The sequence below is a fragment of the Calonectris borealis genome, chromosome 1, assembly GCF_964195595.1.
Source record: "Calonectris borealis chromosome 1, bCalBor7.hap1.2, whole genome shotgun sequence".
Taxonomy (NCBI): Eukaryota; Metazoa; Chordata; class Aves; order Procellariiformes; family Procellariidae; genus Calonectris; species Calonectris borealis.
Window position 1 is genome coordinate 147,335,575 of NC_134312.1, and position 20,220 is coordinate 147,355,794.

Below are 20,220 nucleotides of genomic sequence, written 5' to 3' on the forward strand. Positions count from 1 at the left end.
GATTTTAAATGGGGAGCACATTCTAGGGAGGAAGGAATTTGGGCTGTGTCCACCAGATGGGCCAGTCTGTTGCTATTCAGAAGTAATAATTTGCCTCAGTGATTCAACTCAGATTTATACAGTATGTCATAAGCCAGTTCCAAATAGGAAAAAAGTAAATTCTTGAGTGGAAGAAGCAGAAATTGAGAGCTCTGAACGTCACAGCTCCAAAAGCTTTGAAACTCAGTGACAGCATACAAAACAACACTCTGCTTATAGACATAATTTATGACAGACAAAAATTAAAGCAGGCAGTTTTCCAATTCATATAGAATGACAGAATAGTTGAGGTTGAAAGGGATCTCTGGAGTTCATCTAATCCAACCCCCCTGCTCAAAAGCAGGGTCACCTAGAGCAAGTTGCTCAGGACTGCGTCCAGTTGGTTTTGTACAAGTGGTTAAGTGGCTAGTGAATCACCAGTCTTTCTCAAATAGTACTGAATGTCCTAAGATTTGGTCAAATAAAACTTCCATCAAAATTCTTTGGCAGTTTCCAAGTCTTTCCATTCTACTTATTTTTTTTCCCTTCTTTCAGTAATAGGTTTTCCTTGGTTTGTTCTTTATGTAATGTGACATTTAATGGTTGGCAAGTCCATTAAACCTAGCTGCCTAATGATACAGAACACCTACAGAATGTGCTTGCAGAGATTTAGGCAGATGCCACAGCCCCTTCCCCCAAATCCTACAAATACCTTATTAGAGAATAACTAACATGTTCACATAGGTACAGTTATGTCAAAGGGTCCAGTTGTTCTTCAGCTAAAATCTCTGTAGCTGCTGACATCCTTAAAAAGGGTCAATCCTTGAGAACTTAAAATAGGGTATTTTCTTTGTTTTGAAACTATTTCTATTTAAATATTACTGAGCGTAATAATTTTCCAAGGCTCTCTAAGTTCTCAACTATTCATTTAAATTGCAATATTAATTTCTCACCTAATGATACATTTTTAATTTACTTACACTGATCATACTTACAGAGGGCTCTCTTCCTCATGTGTGGAGGGGTTTTGCATATCATAACATCAGTTAAGTCCACATCTGAAAAATTAACAAAATAATCAACATAAATAATCAATCTTTTTATACAGCGTAAATCACAAACAACGGGCAAGTACCATTCTCAGATTAACTGTAAATTTAACTTCTGATTACTAGCTCTCACATTAAAGTTTACTGAAAATCGAAAAAGAGTATGATCCTCTGCCGGACCTGCCAGCACTAGTCATAGCAATAGCGAGTCAGAGCAGGAGCACAAAGAAATAAGCTTATGCTGAAAAGGACTGACTTCAGGTCAGCATTTCGTGAGTGGGTGGAATGGCTGTAAGAAACATGTGTTAACATGTTTAGTGAAAGGCTTGGTGCTGTTAAGAAAAAGGCATGTATATGACATGTTGAGTATGAGACAGCATTTGTTACTACGCTTGCTTTTCTATAGTTAAACTTTCAAAATGTTGGTGTTTGGAGGAGTTATAATAGCCACTGTCAGGAGAAAAGATCCTGTGTCAAAACACAGATGTTCAAAAGATCAGGATGTAGGGCTCTTTCTCCACTGCGTGAAATTACTATGTGAGGTAGGCTTCTATGAACAGCTAGCAATAAACATACAGGAAAAGTGAATTATTTTTAAATCTACTACAGATTAACTGAAGGTTTGTATTTGCTAGTGGTACCATCTCATTCAAGTATATTTGCATTAATAGTATATAAAGATTTTAAGAACTCCCATGTATGCCACACTACAATAAAAGAGATGGGAAAGTCCAGTCTGAGTTTTTTGATTTAATTGCCAGCCCTACCAATTACTCAAGACTGCTTAAGAACATAGGTATGAGCTCTTATCACTTATGGGAAGGGTTTTATCACACCTGAACTGCATAGGAGGCAGGTATCTGATCTCAACTCAGTGCCTAGGTTCTCTATATAGTCAATGGTGAGACACAGGCACTCCCAGAGAACGAGTCACCATTTTTCAAGGTAGGTGGAATGAATCACCCCATGAAAATACCCCCCCCCCCCCTAATTATAGAAAGAATTTAGATGACTAGCTTAGGCCTGACGCTGCAGCTGGGCAAACTGGATCCCTCCCACAGTTGTGGGACTTCCCTCTAGTCACTGCATAGCCTGACAGACCCAAATGACAGGTGCTCTGATCACTCTCTTGAATTACAGCCTTTTCAACCATTACAACTTTATGATCATGTTTTTGATAGAAATCAATGGAGGTAGGATTCTTACCAAATTAAAGGTTGTATCAACACACCAGATAGTTTCCTTAGATGGTACCAAATCCTGGTACCACTCCTGCAGCCAGCAATCCCAAAGGCTGATGTAATTCATGTCCAGGCAAACCCCATCTTGAAGAAGGCATGATGCATCTACACATAGCCTTTGGCTTTGCCCCTGCTAATACTGCAGACAGTGGATGCTGGCAATATGTGCAGCTTTGCACTTCATGAAGTTTTGCTGCAAGCCCAGTTTTCAACTGTGGCTTCAACAGAAGTATGAAAAGCTGTTGTTGACCCCCAATATCAGTAATGGTCATTTCCATTGTGCAGAAAAGGCTTCTGAACAAGCCTCCCTCCTGTTATGTGAATATTTATTTGGTGCTCTATTAGCACAAAAGCACATGGCTAGAAGAAAAGATCTTCATCAGATGCCACTTCTGGCCTGCTACCTTCAGTCCTGGCAGTTGGCCGTGGGAAGCAAATGCCCTCTGCTCAACTGCCTCACATCCTGTGAGCTTGAAACTTTCAGACATTTGGTCTCACTCTGACTGCTTGCAAGCACTCAAGCAAAAACGATGATCATCTTGGCCCCAGAATAATCCCTTGATGATTAGCTTGTACAACTACAATCTAATATTCTCCTTATCTCCACAATTGTTTTGGCAAAGTGCTTTGGTCTGTTCCCTTCTTGAAAAAAAAAACCTCTCCTACCAAACCAGCCCTTGAAACAAATGTGTCAGCGGAGATCAAACCTTTTTTCACCCTAAAACCTACTTTTTGACACTCATTTCACAATTGTAAGAAACAGGATTTTCCCAATTCACACATCAAGAAGCAGGAGAAAGAGGCTACTCCAATTACGCTCCAAATTAAAATCTACTTTGACACTGTACTTTTCTACAGCTACATTGCTCTGGGCTCATGGCATTTATCAGGTAAGGCAGCATGGCAAAGCAGAAAAACCAACAGCAGTGGAACGCTAAATGTTACTGATATATCTACATGAAGAGAGTAACAGAGAAAGGCAGAGTATGACAGCCTTTTTAATGCATTAAAAAAACTGTCCGGGAATGCAATCCTGCTAAAAGTTCACCATCATCTCCAAGGGGGAGTGAAAAAGTAGCTGAGGGGTACTTACTGAACTGCAATTAGTTTTACCACTCTCTGGACTGTGAGGTCCACTCTCTAGACCTTACAAATTAGGGTTCCTGTTCCTGAACAATCCATTTTGAAATATCAGAAGGGCTCTTCCAGCCAACTGGATACTTCAGATAACATCTTTGTAAAAAGTTTCTTGTACTCAGGTTGAAAATGTTTCGGCAACATACTGAGTGATCAAAAAAGTGGAAATGAATTCTGCCTGAGACAGTAAGTATTTTGGATCTGGAACGTGGCCAAGTTTCCAACTAACGTCTTATTAACTATATAATTGTGGACAAAATAATGGAGAAGATGAAATACCAGACTCTGCTAAGTTATGACTATGTTGCCTTCCATATAAGAGTACCATCTCTAGTATACCTACCATATAGATTTTTTCTCTTTTTTTCTTCTTTTTTACCTCCAACCATAGAAAACCTTGGTAGTGAAACAAGATTTGCCATGCTGGCTCAAGACCAATCTTCCAGCAATTCCAGCATCTCCAACAGCTGTTTCAAAGAAGATGCAAGGAAATTTACTGACCCTGCTTCAGGGTCTGAGGTGAAGGTCTGGACCAATCCTATCACTCATAGCTGCAGAGGCAGACCAAGAGCAGAACAGCAGCTCCAGGACAGCAGCTCCCAGCAAAAGCTTGCTAAGACAGACACTGATTAAGAGCTTTTTTTTTTACAGTCTCATGAACACTTTGCTCTGCTGTCTCATTCAATGAACGTCCTGAATCTCTCACAGATCACAACAACAGGAAAACTCAGAGCCATGAGCTTGACACCTTGAGTCAGATTATTCCTTCCGGCCAAGCTCACGGGGGCGGCAACAACAGACTACATCTACTGCAGATCCATTGGCTGACAACAGAGTTTCACTGCCCTCTACTTACCCCGTGACCTAGGACATCCTGCTCACCATGCCCCTTGGGAAGGTAAAAGAAAGTAAGTGGTGCCAGCATCCATTATGGACCTTTGCCTCCAACTGAAATGACCTCCTCACCAAGAACATGCTCGGCAGATGCTAGTCCATCAGCTTCACAAAGAGGCTGTATTTCCCCCTCTCAGTCTGCCCCTTAAGTCTAGGTTCCCTTCTCAAGCTGGTTCAATGTCCCTCTCTCCCACTGACCAGAATCTTGATTACCAAGGACAAAAAAATAAGTTTGCCCTGACGCGTCTTCTTGTCACTCTCTGAAGCCCTCCTCAGGATTCCGAGCAAGCGGGTGACCTCAGCAAGAACAGTGAAAAGTCTTCCACAAGAAAATGAAATAAACTACCGCAAGATACAATGAATGTATTTGTGCAGCGTGGAAATCCCCAAATGCAACCTTTCAGTGATATTTAGATAAAAGGCCATTTCAGCAGCAGAAAGTAGCTTTCTTTCTCTTTGCTTTCCTGTCCACCCTCTGCCACTTATAGACAAATCCGTAAGTCACAAACTTTCTTCTTGATCCTTCCCCGCTATGAACTTCAGCAAACTCAATTAATCTAAAAACCTAATTTTATCTCTTTAATATATTTGAGTACTTTTAATAGAAAACTGCAATTTAGGCCACTTAGTTTTTTGTGCAAATTAAGACTATTTGTCTATATTCACAACTGAAATACAAATAGCGTTCTTCTTAACTTAATGAGATATTGTTTTAACTTCACTTGTCATCACAACATTTCTACTTCTTTAGTACTCCTCCTATGAGCGCAAAAATACTCACACCCACAGGTGGAAGCGAGCATTTGTAACACACACGTTTGCTAACTAAAAAAGAAAAAGCACAGCTCTGGTTCACTTTGCAGAACAGCTTTTATCAAGTTGAGCACAGCATAATGCCATGGAAAATGGTAAGTTTTGCTACAGAGCAGTTTGAAGTCCAACCCTCTCAGCCTCCTCCATTGTTTACCAACAGAAACTGAAACAGCTTACAAATGGTCTTTACTCTAAATTAATCTTTACCCTCTTCCCAAGAAACGTGCTGGGTACATTGTGGTGAAGTTTCCTGTGCATGGGATGACTTTTCTCCTTGTGACCTGGGGTCCTCACACTACCCGTACAGATATGGAAAAGCCCAAGAGAACAGGGGACATATTTTCTGTTGAGGAGTTTGGACTGGAAACACATTTCTGAATTAGATGGTCCTTTGGAAGCCCTCCTAAAGCCTGCCTCTTCTAAAGCCTTCTTTCATCATAACCACGATGCTCACAAGGCAGAAACAGCATTGCTCTAACTGGAAAAGGAAAGAGTTTAACCCCCTCTCTGAGCTCCTCCTGCTGCAGGAAAGGGTGGGGTAGGGGAACAAAGGCAGAAAAAACAAAAAACCCCCAACAGTTTATGACCTGAAATGGAGATGAACTAGACACACCTTAACATTTGCTAAAGATTTCATATTGCTGTTGATTACAGATGGATGGCAGTAAAACATCCTCCAACATACAGGCAATGAGAGAGGGGGACCACAGAAGACACAGAGGGATAAAAGCACTGTAACTAGATCTGTAATCAGAATTATGGTCAAGCTTGGATTACAACAAGAAGCCTAGGGAACGAACTACCTGATCTATCTGCCTATAATACTCATCCACTTCACAGACTAACGTAGCACTAGTTAAAGCCAATGTATTCTGCTCAAAACAACCAGCAGTTAGCACTGTCCTCTATGTGTTTGATGGGATCTCTCATTCTGCTCTGAAACCATTGGATTACAATGAGCTTCACCTGTGCAACGGGACTGCACTCCAGGGTCACAGACAAACCATTCGTTTACTTTCCTTACACTACATTTTCCCACATGGAAGGAAAGCTCCATTAGGTCACAGGCGCACCGGAAAAATCCCCCAAACACTCTTCATTTTTACATGGCATTGCTCTGACTTGCTGTGATTCCTACGCTTACTGTTTAAAATGTTTATATAAATTGAAAATACATAGCAGCATCAGAGGACAAACCAGAAATGCGTGAATTCTTTCTCTAACACATGTGTTTTCAACAAGACATAACTAATTAACTCAGGAAATGAAGCAGTGTCAAGTATTTAGAAAATTTAAAATAAATGTTAGTGTGGGAGTAATATTCCACAAAGGTCATTACCAGGATTTAGGCAGCATAGCAAAACTGGAGTCTTATGCTACTAATACAAATCTGCTGATGCAGATCAACATTTGTTTTGTACTCCTGAAATGTGTTTTGTGCGTGTATTTCTGATCCACGTATCTTTTTTCTTACACAGTGCATGCCAAGACTATGCCTAATGGCCATGATACTGGATGTCTTTTCAAATGAAATAATTCTTTTTTGGTTCCAGATATCTGACTCCTTTGTGCTGCTTTCATTTCTTCTTCCTGGAAAATAAAATTATTTGTTTGTTTACCCTGATCTTTCTAAATCAATGGGAGAGAGGGTTGTTGTGGGCCAAGATGCTGACTGCAAGGCTCTTTCCTGGATTCCTTTCTGGAGTCATGTAAACAAGTGGTGGGATGCTGGCACTCTGGAAGCATAAGCATCCAACTCCACACAGGCCAACAACAGTATACGCTTCTCACCACTGCTCCCATTTCAACACTTTGATGGGACAGCTATCCCAGTGAAAGGAATCCTTTTTCATGCCAATCCTATCCTGTGGGTTAACAGTAAGATCACCCTGTAAGATATAATGGGGGGAGGGGCAGGGGTGCGGCTTCAGTGTCTTGCCAGTTTCTGAAAATATTGTCCTTGAAAAAATCTGTTTAGACAGCATGCAGACCCCACTTTGCTGGCGCTATCAAAGACTTCAAACTCATCCAGAAAACCCTGTCCAGATTCCTAGGATCTGGGCCAAAGACCCGCAACATTTGGTTTGCTTTCTTGCCCAAGTTGTGAGGAGAAACTATGGAGTTTCACACAGGGCTCTCCACCAGCCAGATAAAGGCAGATCTGAGTTGAGAAGATAGCCAAAAGGGAGTAGGGCTGGTAGGTTTGAGGAAGGATGGATTGCTGAGCTGCTTCTCAAGAAGTGGTAGAACTCAGGACTAAATGGAGCAAAAGATATTGCTCATCACCTGTCAACCATTAGCTATGCCTCAAGACAGTCTCTGAAAGAAGAAATAAACCTACTTCTGAGTGGGTCTTGAGGAAGATGCAGCCTTTATATCCTCAAAATGCTTATACATTCAAAAATTACTCAGGAGCACAAGCACTGGGAAAGAGCAAGAGGAGACTCAAGGATGACTAAAGGGACTGTGTTAGCCTGTGTTTGCATTGCCCAATGCAGCAGGTGCACTCTGGGTCGGTGGATGCAGATGTGCTGTCCCAGTTCCTCCCTGCGTCCCATACCTCCCTCCCATATGCGCATGCATGCACACACACACACACACCCCCTGCATATGCGCATCCTCCCTGCCCTTCACAACACGGTTACAGCAGCTGTATTCTGATGAAGGCCAACGAGAAGGGGAAGTGGGAAATGAAGCGACAGGGACTGAGATACACTAATTTGTCCAAGCTTTTCTGCTATAGGCAAGGAACTGCTGCAGACACCTCTCTTTCAGAAAAGGAAGCCACAATTTCACTTCCCAACAAAGCCAGAAAACATCAAAAAGTAATTTTTCAGAGGTCTCAGAATGTCACCATCTGCCCATTGCAGGTCACAAGGAAGGACACTACTGACGCTCTTCAGAAAAAACAGGTTAAGACGGTAACTTCAGAAAAACCATCATTTCTACACTTCAACATCAACAACAATAGTTTCATTTTAGTGACTGTGCTGATGAAAATTATCAGCAGCAGACAGTAAGTCTAGATTTTAGGTAAGAAAAAAGAAACAGGAAGATATAAGCAAGGCCCAGTGAAATAGCTCATAGAAAGCTGTAATTCTACCATGAACATAATTAAATTTGCTGACCAACATATTTGCCTATGTACTTTTAACATGGAACAAATTGCACCTGGATTTTCAGAGAAGGTACATTTCACCACATTTGCAAAAAGCAAAGTTCATGTCAAGTATAAACTGAACTGTTGCTAATATGACCTGACAATATCATTTACTAACTGGATTCTTAACTTGTAGCAGAGTGTGGGTAAGATTACATGTATTGACAGACATCGGTCATTTTAAAACATACTGGAAAGATATCTGGAATATATTGGAACTTGCCATATTTGGTTGCTGAATTTAAAAGGCCTAAATCAGTTACACCAAACTGGAATAAATAAAATATGTGACCTACAAAAAAAATAGACCATAAGTGGCTTGCGCGTCTTTGAGGTGACCTTGTAAGAGGAAATCAGACCAAATATCACTGAAATATTTCTACGAATTTGATTACAAATCATTCTCCAATGTAAGATCAGCAGCTTTCTACTAGAATATCGTATTTCAACAATTGTCCGCTACTTGTGAAAATTTCCATGAGGTTTCCAAGCTTTGACTATCAGCCTTACTGAAATACTATATTCTTTGTTGAGGTGTGATTGAACAAAGGAGCTATTACAGAAAATGAACGTCTTGTAGTGGATATTATGATGCTAGCTCTAAGACAGAAAAGACAAAGATAAAATAAAGTTTGGAAAGAGTAACTAAAGGTATTTCTACTATTCTGATCGGTTTAATGTGTAAAATGAGCAAACATATGACCACTTGCAGACAAATAAAAATGTTGCAGTACTTAGAAGGTTCATGTCTCCTCACTCTAACATGCTACAGATTAAAGAGGTTTGTTCAAACAGAGAAGGTAACATGTACTTGTACAGCTGCGGTATGTGTGGTGCAACACTTTATTCTGCTATGACTACGTTATTTTCTTTGACTCTCATCTTCTAACAGAGCAAACATAATAAGCATTTCAGTCCAAAATTCAGAGAAAAATTCAGACTCCTATAGGCTTTGGCTACAGATTTCACATTTCTAGAGTCCAGAGCTTTTAAAAACGATTTTTAAACAATTGTAACCACAATCTGCTGGTTTGTTTTCAGCAACTAGTACTCATCAATCTTTAGAACTGACGTAATCTAGTGGGCTTCAAAAGTTTTTTTAAAAAAATAACAACTGCAGCAGGGATGGTACCAACGACCACAAAAAGATATAAATGCTATGCAAGGACAAAGGGCAAATATTAGTGCCGAGTTCCTTGCAGCACTCAGTGCTCAAAAATATGAGCTTAAATGTCAGAGTTTTGTCAATTCTCCAAGCACTAACATGCCTTATAAAACTGGTGTGTTACTACAGGCCAAGTTTATCTGAATCTCACTTTTTTTTAAAGCAAATTTCGCATGGATACAGAAAAGCCTGAAAATGTGAAGGATGCATCCCAAATTACTTTCCTTTCTTAAAGTTCATGACTAACTCATGACTGATATATTTGACTCTCAATTTTTGCATGCTGAAGGCAAGCAACAGTGATGCCAGTTTCTCCTGCTAACTCCTGGTGCCTCCCACCACACCTTCTCAGAAATTCATAAGCATGCTGCCTACCTCAGTAGTCAAATCTCCAAGGCAGGGCAGCAGAGATGATGTTTCTGCCCACAGCTACCTGTCTTGCTCTTCTGGCCCAGATGAGAACAGGTACCTGCATTTCAGTCACACAAGTTTATAGTCCACCATCTCATCAAAGCCACTTTCAGCAACAGGTTAAACTAAGATACTGAACTGCATCTCAGTGTGGGCACACATTCCTACATCCGCTGTCTCTGCTAGAGAGGCAGTACCTTCTGGCAAAAGGGCAGGACCAAAAGCTGAATATAAAGACTGGGTCAGAGCAAAAGGTTAATGAAGCCTGGAGTCCTCTCTGAGAGCAGGCAGCACTAGAGAGTGAGAAAAACAGTATTATGAGCAGTACTGGTATTTTGTGAGGCATCTCCAGGTTTGCACTCCCAGATTCAGCTGACAAGCACCCTAGGAACTTTCTGAGCTGGACATCACACCCAGACCTCCGTATTTAACAGCTGGTGGTAACATGACAGCTAATGTGTTACCAGAGTTCATCGTTGGCCCTTGCAGCACTGTTACCCTGCAGCCCTGTAATACCGTATTGCCATCCCTAGTGACTGGCCATAAGCCTTGTAGGGGGGCTTGCAAACCCTGAGGACTTAGGCTTTTCAGGCCTGCTTTGTCTGAACTTTTCTTGACCTGCCTGCAACTTTGTTTTAGCCTGCAATTAAACTTGGTTTAGTTGTAACAACAATTTTTCCAACTGCCCAGATGTCTGTGACTAATTTGTTTTTACTTTTGTTTATCTTTGCATAGTACCATCATCATTTTACAACTCTAACACAATGATGTAGTGTAGAAAAATACAGGCCTGGTATGATAGCAGAGGCCTTGCAAAGTGGAGACACAGGATGCAGAGGAGAGGAGTACGAGCGTGGGATAAACAGAGATAGGGTACAAGAGTTGACACTTGGAGACACTGTGGCTATAGACAGCTCACCCATGGTCACTTAAAGAACTGCAGACTTGAGGCTGGACAAAACTGGTTTTAGGGGTAATAAACAGAACAAAGAAATAGTATCTATCATGTATGTAAGGTACCACATATAATAAATTTGGATGTAATGTGGAGCTGCAGACCAATGAAGAAAGAGCCAAGTTTAAAAGCTTGCTAGCAAACATAAAAATGACCCCAAGTGGATCCTAGAGTGAAGAAGAAGGAACTATCAACATGCACATCATATTCCTCCTGTCAGCATCTGAAGTCCGTTAGATGCAGACAACTGCTGAAACACCTCCACATCCCCACCACCAGAATGAAACCACCTTGGGACCCAGAGGAGCAGGGGAAGAGTGAGCATTACAGCAGGATAAAGAGGTAGACACTTCGTGTGTTCAATTATTTTAACTGTATTGTTATTTATGGAGACTTTCCCCTATATAGAAGCATTTTTTCTTTTCCTGTAATTATTAGATCTGAACAAGTCATGATTTCTGGATTAGACTGTAAAGACTTTAATTATAATAACAACAACAACTTCTTGCCTTTAGATGTAAGGTGTGTCTCATCTTTGCCCATAAAAAAGTTTTTGACACAGATGTGGAATTCGGTGCCATTCTTCACTGTTTACTTGTACCAGCAGATGCTGTTGTCATGCTGTGTTTTAGGAGATAAATTTTTGAACAGTTGGGAGCACTAATTTTACTCTCTCCAGCTTTTTAAGGTCATGCAGATCTCATCTCTACAGCTTCATTTAGAGAGTTTTTATAGACTAAAGATGCAAGAATGAGAGCTAGACATAACATTGTGAGGGCAGTTTGTGATCACTGGGACAACATCTATGCTCCGAGCACAATCTATTTGCTTCCACTGAAAACATAAAATGATCATCTGCCCACCGTGATATCACTATGCATCATAGACATCAGTGTAACGTATCTTTGTCAAATAATTATTTTAAAACCGTAAATATCATAAAACTAAACTTTTTAACTGTTTGAAGTGAAACAAGCTAGAACTATGACAAAATTAAATGGGACATTATTAAACTCTTGTATCAATAGCTTTTAATCTTTTCTGATCTGAAAATTCCCTGAAAATTTTCGAGAACCACCCTTTGGTACAAGCTAATTTAAAGCTACTGATTATAGGCTTGCTTTCCTCAGTCACTTCCCACCAACTTATTTGCATAGTTCATGGACAATTTAAAACCACCGACTTAAACATCATAAGAATCAAACAGCTATGATTGTCAAGACTAATTTTTTTTTCATTTTACATTGTTTCCATCTGCTCAGAACTACACAAATTATTCACCTAACATTCTAAATTTTTCCATGTTTGGTCTCAATTTAGAAGTAAATTTGTGTTCGGAAAGTGTGAGCAAAAGCCTTTCTGGGCATTTTCCAGTTCTGAAAAGGGAAAGTCTATTAATAACTTCTTTATCCAATTAAGAAAAAAAAAAAGAGTAAGTAATCTTTTTCAACAAAGAAAAAAAAAACAAACTGTAACTGAAACCCTACAGGGCAAATAGTTCTTTATGAGGTATACATTTAAAAAAAAACCCAAACAAGCAATTTGCTAACCCCGATAAAAGTGAGTTAAAGAAAAATCAGTCTGGCATTACTTTTGGGGAATGAGGCCAGGGACCACTGGTTGAAATGCGGGAGACTAACACTCAACCCAAACCCTGCGCATCTTTTAATACTGAAACAACAACAGTGTCAAATCCCTATGAAAATTCAGGCTACTAAAGGATGACGCAGAACCAGTGGTATTAGTGTGCATTCAACAAGCACTTTGTTAACTCTTCCATTCTGAACAGCTCTGTGGCTAAGTATCCGAGGGATGGCTCTGTGGTAATACAGACCCAGATTTTAAGGAGAACTCCACGCACAACAAACTACCAAATCGCATCCTTATATCGGGTATGAAATTATCCGAGTGCTAGACAACCTCAGATATGCAGAGCCTCAGTTCACAATAAAGACTGTGAAAGCCACAAAAATACTGTTCTCTACACTTCTGCTGTACAAGTTTTTATATGACCTAAGCCCCACAAGTAGTTTAGCTAATTTAAATGATTGGTACTGTAAGCTCCAGTCTTACAAATGGATAAGTGTTTTCAGAGATCCAGAGCGGGTGAGAAGGTATAGAAATTTGACTGTACCATCAGCTAGAAGATGCAAAAGTTAACCTATTTATTAACATTTCCATTTTTTAAATTTGATCACTACACAAATGGACAGCTTTGCTTGCAGTTAAACTGGCATAAAAGCAAATGTCATGAAACTGCAGTTATATCTGCCTTTTACAACTGTAGATAAAATTACATTGCCTGGGAGTGGACAACAGTGGCATCCAAATAACTAGTGTTAAAACATATTCTATTTTCCTCCCCAGTGACACCCCCAGGTCACTCCTGCATAAGTGAGAATAGAGTTTGCAAACACTTATCCAAATGGATATTCCTAATGTGATCTGTCGTATTATAAAAGGACCCTTTAATCTGCCAAGATTCCAAATCAGACTGCAGGAGTCAATAGTCTAAAATATACTATGAATTTCTTCTCCATTCTGGGAAAGCCGTGACACTCCGGTAATTGCTGTGTCTGTTTTTCAGGCACCTTTACAACCACAATGTTTTCAGCTCTCATGTTCAAATTTTCCTTTTTGATCACTGATATGGAAACTAACCTCAGGACAGAAGATATCTTACTCCTTTTGCACTATGTGATTTCAAAGCCAAAACATTAAGTTACAATATGCCAGTGCAGTCTTTCTAGTGACGGATGCAGCTGGTCATAGAAGGGATCTTTCCTATTCTGCGAGGCTCTTATTTAGCGTACTGATTTTTGTCTAGTCTAATGAAAGATGTTTTGTAATGGATGCCAACTACTTATTGGTACTTATTGGTGTTCCTTGGGAAGGGGAAAAAGGAGAGTTTTTCAACAAGACCCAGAAGAGCTGCTCCAGATGACTGGAGCTGCACTGGGAAAGTTACAAGCTGCTTTTACTTCAAGACTTAAAGAAAAATAATGAGAAATTTTTTGTCTGTGCTTGCCTCTTCCCTTCACTGCACAGCAAGACATCCAAGATCTCAATTACAGACAATCTGGAGTACCAACAAGTGCATTTCTCCATAAAGTTGAATAAATATCAACAAACATATATGGTAAAATACAGTCACTTGAGACCACTCATTCCCAATGCTCTGGGCAGCTGTTTTGTCCATGGGGATCCATAACCGCTGCTCCCCAAGTGACTTTTGCTCCCAGAAGCACCTTCTTGAAAAGCCAGTCCTCAAGAACTTTTCCTTTCCATCCTTCCTCCTTCCGCATCAAATACTATCTGAAAGCATTGCTCTCCCAACTTTCCTTCTCAAAGAAATAAGACTGTGTGGCAGTGGTATTTGGCTTTATAACTACTACTTAACCCATCAAAGCAAAGTTAACACATAAAACTCTTTGTTTGTCTGAGGATAAAATGCACCAACAGGCACCATACAAAACAAAGCTGATTTGTCATACTTATGAATTCAAAATAGAAAAGGCTTTTCTTCCTGTTATACTATATGGATTTCAAATTTGATTCATAGAGAAATATCAGGAAAATAAACCAGAAAATATTAAAGTTTGTAATTCAGAAATGAAATGCTACCTTTCAAGCTATTACTAGGTGCTACATATGTCTGAAATGTTTACAAAAGACATTTTTTCAGAATTTCTCTTCAACAGCCATTTAAGTATACTGTTAAAGAACTTACCCTTGAACTAGCAAAGAACTCATCTGTTTCAGAGTGCATCAGTTGACCTAGAATATTTTGTATTATCTCCTACCTTATTGTTCAAGAGATTAGAAATCCCCCAGAACTCCATTTTCTCTTTTTACTTAGTTCCTATTTATGTAACCTATGAACTATAAGACAATAACAAACAAAATCGGCAATAAAATATTTTTTTACTAAAAATGAAAACATGAAAATCATTTATATTGATAAATAACTGCAATTCCATGCCAAGCTTAAACCTTCGTAGACTGGCATGTGAAAATACTCATAGCTGTTCTGCTAAAATGTTAAAAAACATCGCAAAAAAATTCCAGAGAACCAAACTAAGCGCTTTTTTTTTTTAATATCTATACACACACACATATAATTAGAAAGCAAGAAACTCCTCTCCCAGTAACTGTGGATAGAAGGAAGATCACATTAAAAATTGGCTTTTGCTGCAGAATATGGTATTGAGCCAAACGGAATGGAGTCTGATTGTTTATCATCTTTTCTGTATTCCCATTACCAACAGATTATTACCATGTTATTCCAATCACTAATTTGACATGCTTTCAACTTGTTTTTTACCAGTCTTCTTTCCTAACGTTGCTACTTTATTTCTCTAAGGAAGGTGTTAAGTTTTTTCCTTTCCTAAAGGTTATTCATCTTCTTCATAGTAAAATCATAGAGTTCCTGTATTAAGCCGGGCTCATGCATTAAGAGAAACAGAATACAGGGAATCCCAGTTACTTAAGGAATAAAGGTGCTGAAAATATTTCAGGAGTGTTTTCCTTTAGTTTCTGTGGCAGCTTAGCTAGAGAAAAAGTTTCCCCTCTCCCTAGACTGAAGACAAGATCTTTACCCCACACTTTAAAGCACAATGACGACCTTTAAAAAAGGAAAATCAACAAAAGGTAGCTCACGATGGCTGCTTTCCCTCCCACCACCCATAAAAATCCCACTTGGTGCCCTGGTTCAGACAGGTTTAGCTAAACTCAGGCCTTGTTCATCTAGTGCTAAGTCTTCACTGAAGACTAAGGTAGCTGTCTGAATTAACAAGCATGTGTATTAAATGGAGCCTGGCTCACCTTATGGGATGGAATTAATAAAGATGAGAGTGCCAGCTGAATAACAAAAAAAAAAACCCCAAAACCTCAAGGTGGAGATCTCCAAGTTTCTGGAATGAAGCTCCCAACCAAAGCAGTGGAAACCCCACTATCCAAGGTGTTTCAAGGACACTATACCAAACCTACAGGTTTACACAGCTGTGGTTTCCTCCACACAACCGTTTTTCTCTACACCTCCACTTTGAATGTTTGAGAATATTTGGCAGCTGCCTGGGACAGCTCCAAAAATCACCTTATCACAAATCACAGCAGATTTGCCTGAAGGAAAGTCGCCAACGTGAACATGCACAACCACAGTGAAAATGCCTCCTTTCAGAAACACCAGATCAATGTTCAAATGTCCCACTAAAAATAGCTTGATGTTAACACCTTTTTTATTCTTTTTCTTTGTTTGCTCATGTTAACATGGGCAAAAAGTCAACAATAAAGCACAATTTCAAACAGCTTATTTTTTAAATGCTTTCAAGGAGAGTTCAAGCTCTCACAAGGGCCTGAGCCACAATACATCTTCTAGACTTTTAGATCTTATCTTTGTGTTCTACACATTTCTGGGGTTAAAGTCTAGCAGGAGCTGCGCTAAGATTTTTTTTTTAATATGGAAATTACAGAACAATCTTGAACATAAATATTCCTAAATGGACATATTTTTGTTTCAAAGCAAAATTAGCATAAACACATTTGAAGAAGAAATTAATATTATCTCTGTCATGCTTGCCTACAAATCCCCAAAATACCTTCACACATTTTATTTTTAGTTTTTATAGCATATAATTGATCCAAACAGAAAACATACCATTAAAAGTATCATGACAGAAAGATGCAAGTAAGTTGGAACAACCTTCTCTCTTGTACTGCATACAGTTCAGCAGAGATACAGCTCACATAGACCCTATTGTACAAAAATATTTCATTTCATTACTGCTTAAGAATCTGCATGAACAAATTATGAGGACAGTGTTTACCTCGAATAAACACCTCACTATGAAAAGGTTAAGCAAGGTATAGACTTTGGATGGGATTCACCTCACTGAACTGTACTGAAGTTAAGCAAAATAGGCAACTAGTTAGAACTGAGTAGAGAGGGATAGGAACCTTCAATAGGTAATTCTTTCTGACTTTTAAACAACCATCCTAAGAGACTATGAAACAGAATTAAATTTGCATTCCAACATCTCATGTTTAATAATGATCTACAACAGTTCTTCAGCAGACCAGGGAAGTACTCCAAACCTGACAATACTCTTGTTTGTCTCTTCATCTGCACCTATTTCATCCAAAAAAAAAAAAGAATTGTGATGGGAAGGAAAGGTTTGCCAGAAATTCCTCTATTTGTTTTTTTTCTTCCTCAATAGGAATGCGAGATGCCCTTTTCCTGAAACTTAGAGGCGGAAGTCCCTCAGACCTGATCATCTTTTCTCCTTCAGAAACCTCTTCAAGTGATGTTCTTCCGGTTTTTCTGGGCATCCTTATAAGTGACAGCTATGCAGTCCTGAGATGCTCCAAGTATTGTCTCTCAGGAAGAGGCTTAGACAGATTTAAAAATTAAAACCCCAGTTTACTAGCCAGAAAAACATGACTTGGAGATAAATAAAACCTAGAATATAGAAAAAAGGCCAAACTTAAACTGGGACAGATTCTAAATCTAAGGGAGTTGACCATGACTCTAATAAACATGAAAAAGCACTCACGCTTTTTCACTCTTATCTTCTCAGTCCTCCCTCCTTGCCATCCATCCTCACACTGTCATTCAAAGCACTGTGTTTCCAACAGAATACCCCCCTTCCCATTGACAATTCAGTCCATAAACAGTGTTTTTTCTCTACTGTGGCAATTTTCCAAGTAAGGAGTATGAGATCATCACACAATTGTTTTTACCACAGAACAATAACAGCTTAGTACCGCTATGTAATAATTAATTAGGAAGCAGGAGGAAAAAAAAAAAAAAGAAGCCATACTATTCTCTCCTGATATTCTCCTAGGCACTTAAAAGCCTCAGAAACACAGGCTAAGCACTTCTTAATAAGCAAATAACTACAGAACTAAACATAGCATTGCCATTAAAAAGGTTTCCCCCCTCTTATTTTATGGATAGTTTTGCTAAAGACTGACCTGATCAATGTCTTAAAAGCCAATAAAGCCACTTAGAGCAACTCAGGATTTGCAACAGAGCAGAAAGGACATTACTCACCCTTGCTCACAGAATTCAGCTCCTTTTCGAACCTGGTGTTGGGACAAACCAGCAGCTAGGTGAAGGGCAGTTCTTCACCAACATACAGTTACAAGTTTAAACATTTTTTAAACTAAGGAGATATCTGGGGCAAGGGCTGTCACTGACTGTAAGTACTGCACCCGTCATTTGTCACTACAGGCACATCAGGGATCTTCAACCAAAATTTTCACTTCGGAGCAAGCTTTTCTCTCACTGGTCATGAGTTTGCTGCCCAGCAGTCTGCTTCTAAATGTATCTTTGTCACGACTAAACATAACACGCCTTTGTCCAGCCCTACAAATTCACTTGATGCCTGATTTATCACACAGCTTTCCCTGTGCAGTGCAGGGAAACTGCAGGGCAATACAGTAGACAGCAAGTATCCCACTGCATAGGAGTGATCAAAAAGCACAAGCTGCCAAACAGCCTAAGTCCAAGGAATCCAAGCAATCATTGCCCTTCAGAAATCTTTAAGCTCTTCCTTAAACATACATCATGCATTCTCCTACTGACTACTGTCATATATTATGGGATTATCACTACGCATTTCTATGTTGTTTAAATATTTTATCCATATGCTAGGTACACACACAACTCCAATCACTAAGAAGTGCCATATATTCAGTTCACATCACCTCTAAATCACACATCTGGACACTTCTGTTTCTGTATTATAACCTTCCTACAATACCACAGTGTTACACGTAGACTTTCATTAGTCCTCTGGTGGACTACAGACATCCTGCTTGTTAGCTATCACCTAGCTGATAACGGTCACATTCCAAAGTTCCCCATGGCTCCAGCAGCACAGCTGCAGCAATTACATTTCCCATTTTGCTAGTCTTCCTGACATATCCAACACCGCTGTTTCAGACTCCTCTTGTAACACCATTCCTTTGATCATCCCTGCAGCTTTTCTCTGCATCTGTTACATACTGAGCTGAAGTTTCTTGGATATTGCAAGAAGTGTTGCAGACTTATTCCAGACCAGGTCCCAGCCCAGATGCACCCAGCTGAGGTGCCCTCCCTCAATTGCAAATACCTCTCCTGACACTTCCCTGGATCCCATCCACCACTTTCATGATGGTGTCACATTGACAGACTAGAGACAAACTTGAACCCACTTACCCTCACATGGGCCTTTCTCCTTCAAAGTCTTCCATTGTTGAACTCCCTGTTCATAGGAAAAGTTGTTGCATTACTTCCTAAGCTGAGGCTGTAGCACCATCCAATTTCAGGCACTCAGCACAGATGCCAGAGTCAGGTGCCTACACTCTGTTAACAGTCCAGAGAAAAAGGCAGGAGTTGGGTGCCTAATTAAAAATCTGCCTCCTTCCATTGATTATGTAAGAGCTTAGACTGCTAATTTTGACACCAAGGTGAAACTCAGTAAGTGAATTCCTGCCAGTGTGTGGCCTGACACTTTGCTGTGTTGAATTCCATCCTTTAGTATTACCTAATTGTACAATTAATTGTATAGTCATTCCATCTCAAACTGTATACTGGAAATTAATGTCCTCCTCCCATCAGCAAGTTTCAACAGCCTGCTTTCAATACAACGTGACAACAAAATCAACTCAGCCAAAAAAAAAACCACACCTCAAGAAAACTAAACAAGTCAACTCCCAAAGAATAGTTCATCTCATATATCTACCTCCTGTTGTCTCCCCTTGTGCCAGTTCTTCGCGTGAGTTTACAGTTCTTACACTAACTTAATCCTCCTCCACCTTGAACAGTAATTTTGATGCAGCAACCTGTTAAACAGTTCAGTAGAATCCAGAGAGATCAGATTTAGCACATTTTTTCTTTTTCTAGAAAACCTACTTTTTTATTAAAAAAAGATACTAGGTCAGTCTGACATGACCTATCTTAGCAAAACAGTGTTTCATCCTCCTTCCACTCAACTCCCATGTCTTTAATTATTCATTCCTTCAAAAAATTTTCTAAGGTTATTAAGGTCAAATTAACAAGCCTGAAGTTGCCTAGATCACATTTTCCATTTCCTTAGAGATATATATAACATTCAATAGTATCAAGTAATAAAAATCCTTTAAAAAATCTTAGTAACGGATCTATATTTTAATTACACATTAAAAAAAAAGCTACCTTTAAGAATTTCCCAATTTGGGAATTCCCAATACAGCAACTTAAAAAATAACTCTGACGGCCAGAAAGTCTGATTGCTTTTAAAATATGAGAAATGCAAAAACTGGATGCTGCTTCTGAGATTACAAAAAGCTACGTGAAATGATGAGTAAAATACCCAAGACAACTTCCTGAAAGCTCCTGAGACCCCAAAATCAGA

General features: G+C 39.4%; 1 protein-coding gene across 12 annotated transcripts in view; it reads right to left on the reverse strand.

Moving 5' to 3' along the window:
• Positions 1-20,220, reverse strand: part of INPP4A (inositol polyphosphate-4-phosphatase type I A) — a 290,343-nt gene that overhangs the window by 216,598 nt on the left and 53,525 nt on the right. For all 12 annotated transcript variants that reach the window (XR_012670601.1, XM_075135062.1, XM_075135045.1 and 9 more), the window contains one exon: positions 1,014-1,076. The gene's annotated coding sequence lies outside the window, so the exon portion shown is untranslated. The remainder of the gene's footprint in view (positions 1-1,013; positions 1,077-20,220) is intronic.